Consider the following 6,017-nt stretch of genomic DNA (forward strand, 5'->3'; position numbering starts at 1 on the left):
AAGTTCACTTTCTCTCTCTACTTTCTCTCTCTAGCCTCCCTTAAGCCCCCTAAAGTCTAGGTAAACCCCCAAGCACCCGAAGGAAGCCCCGAGGCTCCCGAAGCCCCGAGAAAAGAGCCTTTCGGCTCGGGAACGCTGCTCCAGCGAAGCCCGGTTTTGCAAAAAAACTTGTTGTAAGAGAGCTACGCTTACGCTATTTTTAATATAGCTTCTAATTAATTATAGTAATGTTATTAGGACCTTATAATAAGTACTTGGGCTATTATTATGGGTTATATAAGTATTGTTTAACGCTTATATAATAGTAATAATAGCTACACTATTAATTAGTCTCGTTGAGTATTAGACTAAACTCTAGTGGTAAAGATTCTAGGTTTTGTCCGAGGAAACTTGTGTCAAGAGTAACGAAGTGTTGTCTGAGTGCCCAGTCACCACCTTCTTAGGTGAGTGCATAGTTACTTTCATCTTACACATAGATATGAAGTATTTTATATAAACTACATGCTATGTGTGCATATTATCTGTATACTTGTTATCTATGCTGGATGAACGATTTTATACGAGTTTTATATGATTTAAACTGTATATGTATTTATATGTACATAATATGTTGGGTAAAACATGGGTAGATGAAATATGAGTTGGACGATAAGTTGAGAGGTAATATAGACCATGAGGTAAGGGTGAGAGGTGGACGATGTGAGAAGCCTTGTTCCCAAATGCTGGCCCCGTCATCTAGCAGAGTATGGATGACAACCGCGGACTATTCTAGACAGTCCAGTGGAACACTAGCATGCTCGCAACCTGTAGGTGTTGTGAACGATGTGTTCATCCGGTGTACTCTAAACCCTGGCGATCATGCAGACTTGGTGCCTAAACCTTGGCGATCATGCATACTTTGTGCCAAAACCCTGGCGACTATGTGGACTTAGTGACTGTTGTATAAACCCTGGCGACTATGCTGACTTAGTGCCAAAACCCTGGTGACTATGCGGACTTCATGCCTGTTGTATAAACCCTGGCGACTATGCAGACTTAGTGCCTAAACCCTGGCGACTATGCAGACTTAGTGCATTTTGTATAAATCCTGGCGACTATGCAGACTTAGTGCCTAAACCCCGGTGATGATGGACTTCGTGCCGATTCCTTAGGATGATCGTTAGGAATGAATGAACGAGGAATAGTTGATTCTTAGGGTAGATCCTTAAGAGTAAACAAGATAATGGGGATGGGTAATTGGGTTGATTGTTTGATGTTTAAACATAATAATTATATTATTGTGGGTTGAAAACCCTATGTATTCACCAGGTTTCCCAACCTGACCCACTCCAGCTTATTTCTATCACAGGTATCGATATGAAGTTACATTACACTGAGAGATTTAAAAGAGATGTAGATCACTAGTGTAAATGAATGTAAGTTCTGTTTATGCTTATGTTTCTGTATTGACGATGACATCCCAAATGTTTTAAAAATGAATAAAAATACATTTCTTCGGAAATGCTTTGATAACGTATTTATCATGTTTTTCTGGGAACAAATTCCGCAACATTTTTTATTAAAAGAGGTACTCTGATTTTTATAAAGCATAAACAAAATTGGTCTTTTCTGGCCGTGAAAATGGGGATGTCATAGTTGGTATCATAGCATTAGTTTAAGCGAACTAGGAATAAGAATTTATTTCTAGACTTAAACTTAGAATTCTAAGAAATGATGGTGAGGAGTGTGTCTAATAAATTTTAGGTAATACACCAAAATTGACACAAGCACTAGCTTATTTAGGGAAGATGACTAAATTACTTTTATGTGCTAAGTGATTTATGTTGCCTTATATGTTTTATGATGTTATCGTTTGATCGGATCTATGGTCTGTTGCCGACCGGATCTTTAAATTTTATGTGTTCAGATTTCTAAACGTTTAGTTACGGTGTTAGAACTGGCATGTAACTTTTCGAAGTAATAAGGAGGAATACGCGTCTAAATCTTCCTCTATCTATATTCTCGTCTCGATACACCGAACACCTGCTTTGGTGTGTAGAACATCATGGTGAAGACTCGTAGTGAATTGATTAAATGGAGGAAATGAGAAGGCTTACGATATTGAATGGTACCTATCGGGAGATATCGTAAGAGTGACATCATGCCTTTAGAATGAGTTTAATAAATAATACGTCTAGTACGGGAGAAGCACACTTTCGATTAGCAGAAAGAAAGATTATCCATGAAGTTATCCCATCATCTGACATTTCCATCAACAACCGAGTTGAAGCAGAACTGATGATTGAAGATACGCATGGAAGAAGTCCTAGTAGAGTCTAGGGAAAATTATATGATTGTTTGGTCACATTTGTATGTGTTAAAATTGTTTTTGTGATAATGACTTGGAGAACTGCGAGACAATACTTGGGACGAGTATGAGTAGGTGTGAATGGTAGTAGAGGCCTATACTACCGGAAGCACAGGACTCACACTTGGATCAGGGAAAGTCACAAGGTTACCAAGAAGCTAGTAATTGACACCATTTTATTCAAGTATGTCGTTACCATTGTTTCGGTAATGACCAAGAAGATTGTTGTTATTCCGACCCTAGTGGTCATATCGAATTGAGTCCGACTAAGACGAGTATGTTACATGGTTCAGAGAACCAAGTCTGATGTAGCACCTGACTTAAGCCAGAAGAATTAATCAAAGAGATCAGTAGAGATATCGCGACCGTTGCTTGTAGCTAGAAATGCTACCTTTTAAGATGAGATTAGAACATGAAGGAAAGTATAGTCTGTTCTGGAAGACTCTAAGAGACCTGAGTCTAAGCGTTGCCACATACGATGATAAATCATTAGAATACGACACATCGTTCCATTGTAGTAATAAAAGAACGTATCTTAAGTTTGTATCCAGTAAGGATCGAGATTGTGACTTGAAGGTCATAATTTGGAGTCAAACGTGAGATAGGGAGCAGGTTCAAGATCGAGCACCGCCTGCAGTTATAGAATCCGAGAGTTAGATACTCGTTTGAAGCAACATAGAAGATATGATTATTACTTGGGATGAAGAGATAACGTATGGAGTCATTATACAGCCCTATTTCATTGATGATTCTGGGACGTAATCATCCTAAGGGGGAGATAATTGTAACGCCCGTAGATCCGGGCTAGTCAATTTAGAGATAATAGGGGCCGAAAATGACTCGAATTTTAGAGTTAGATACTCGTTTGACATAGCAATGCACGGCCCGAAACTCGAACTTTAGTTCGAGCAGTTTTTGGCCTACGCAACCTAAATGAGAGTTGAAGATCTCATTAATAGGAACTCAACGATAAAAAGACAGAAGAAATCGGAGTTCGTATGAAGGAGTTACGAATTCTTCGCGGTCATTTAACCGTCTAATCTCCTCCTACTGTTAAATTTAAGATCGGTCAAGAATTAGCCGATGGAGTCTAAATAAAAGTTGTACATCTTGTTTTTATCTACGCGTGGATATATAGAACGTCGAAAATGGAGCTTGTATGTGAAATTTACAGGGTTTAGAAGTCGGGAGGGTGTTGTGCCAAATCGGGTGACGTGGCTGAATATGGGCCAAGGCTTTCTCCCCAAGGCAAGCCACCAGGTGGTGACACCTGTCCATGGACTCGACGAGTAGGATCTCCTACTCGACGAGTAGAGAAGGATTCCAGCCTGTAAATAGAGGTGTCGGGTTCCCTCATTCTTCACACCTTCCCAACTTCACTTTCTCTCTCTTAAGCCCCCTAAAGTCTAGGTAAACCCCTAGCACTCGAAGGAAGCCCCGAGGCTCCCGAAGCCCCGAGAAAAGAGCCTTTCGGCTCGAGAACGCTGCTCCAGCGAAGCCCGGTTTTGCGAAAAAACCAGCTGTAAGTGAGCTACGCCTACGCTATTTTTAATATAGCTTCTAATTAATTATAGTAATGTTATTAGGACCTTATAATAAGTACTTGGGCTATTATTATGGGTTATATAAGTATTGTTTAACGCTTATATAATATTAATAATAGCTACACTATTAATTAGTCTCGGTGAATATTAGACTAAACTCTAGTGGTAAAGATTCTAGGTTTTGTCCGAGGAAACTTGTGTCAAGAGTAACGAAGTGTTGTCTGAGTGCCCAGTCACCACCTTCTTAGGTAAGTGCATAGTTACTTTCATCTTACACATAGATATGAAGTATTTTATATAAACTACATGCTATGTGTGCATATTATCTGTATACTTGTTATCTATGCTGGATGAACGATTTTATACGAGTTTTATATGATTTAAACTGTATATGTATTTATATCTACATAATATGTTGGGTAAAACATGGGTAGATGAAATATGTCACACCCCCAAACCAGACGGCGGAAGCGTCCGGGGGTGGAGGGCTTCATTTGTAGTATCACAACACATGCATTATAGTAATCAGAGTACAAACAACCACTGTATTTAAAAAGTATAAATATTTACATGTTTTTAAACTTGTATTATGAAACTAAATAGTTGTACAAAAGTAGAAGATAAGACATAAATAGCTCCATCTTTTCAAAAGCTCGGGGTGTACCTGCCTACTGGTTCCCTGAGAATACAAGTAATTTGAAAAGAGAGTATCAACATAAAGTTGAGTGAGTGCATAAGTATTTATGTTTTGAAAGAATGTATTCTGTTTCTTGAATATGTAACTATTTCCAGAAAGCCCTATATTTTCTGTTGTATATGAAAAGTAGTTTAGTTGTATAAAATTGTTCTATTTGTAAACCAATGTTCTATATTTATAATCCTTTAGTAAACTTGTATCTGAGAGTATATCTGAATTCATCAACTCATATTGTAAACTGTAATGTATTACTGTAAACTGTATCTGGTAAACTAGTACTTTGAAATAGTACATAAGTTTAGTTAACTATACACTAACGTATTGTTAATATCTTTTAATGAGTTATTGTGACAACCCGAAATTTTTATTTGTACGAACTCTACAGTCAAACACGTCAATTAAAAGTCGAATTCATTTCTGCTAATTTTTAGCTCGGTTTAAAGTCCGTTTGGGTATTTTTAAATATTTATTCTTCGAGAGAATAAACGAAAGGAAGTATTTTCTAGGATTATTGGGGAACAAATAAAACAAATAACACCTTAATGAGGTGTTGTGGCCAAACATGAGGGGTTTGGGCCGAAAACCCTTTTGACCGAGAACTCATGCTTAAGGCATGAGTTTACTCCTTCCTTCCTCTTTTCTTACTTCCAAACTCAAGAACACCCACTTTTCTCTCAAGTATCATAAGAGCTTCTTCCAAATCTTCCAAAAATTTAAGTGTTTCTTCTCTTGATTTGTTGATACAACACTTCATCTAGTAGTTATACATGATTTCATCCATGAAATCTTCTCTTTTTCTTAGATCTTCAAGTGTTCTTCAAGAACACCAAGAACACACACTAGTGTTTTGGGCTGAAAACACCCTTTTATGCTTCTAAATCGTAAGTATTACTCTCATATACTTGTTTTCTAGTAAGGATACTTGATTTAGGGCCTTGAAATCGTCACTTTCCAAGAACAAAAAGAGTTTTCGGTATAGTGCATCTCCTTAAACCGAAAACCCTAAAGAAAGATGCCTTTAAGACCTTAAAACTCACTTAAGACTTTGGATGAAGCTTAGAACCCCTATGCATGTTTGAAAGCCCTTGAAAATCACCACATGCATCAAGTGTCTTAAGTTTTCGGTCTTAACCTCATGGACCGAGAACCTCTTTGGACCGAAAACCATATGGACCGAAAACTCCTAGTAACATGCCACTTGGACCGAAAGCTCCATTTGGTGACCATACACCCCTTTTATGCAATCATTTGTGATTGTAACACTTCCATATAAGTGTTTCCTAGACTATAAGGGTGTTATCCTTCTTAATTAGTTGAATATCCACTAATTGTATACATATATATGTCATTATATGCTAAATAGGATCCGCACGTGTGCTCAAGTCTTCACTTGATACTTAGCATCCTCTTTCCCGATCTTACATTCGCA

This window comes from Lactuca virosa, chromosome 8, assembly GCF_052849685.1.
Source record: "Lactuca virosa cultivar CGN04683 chromosome 8, Lactuca_virosa_CGN04683_v6, whole genome shotgun sequence".
Classification (NCBI taxonomy): domain Eukaryota; kingdom Viridiplantae; phylum Streptophyta; class Magnoliopsida; order Asterales; family Asteraceae; genus Lactuca; species Lactuca virosa.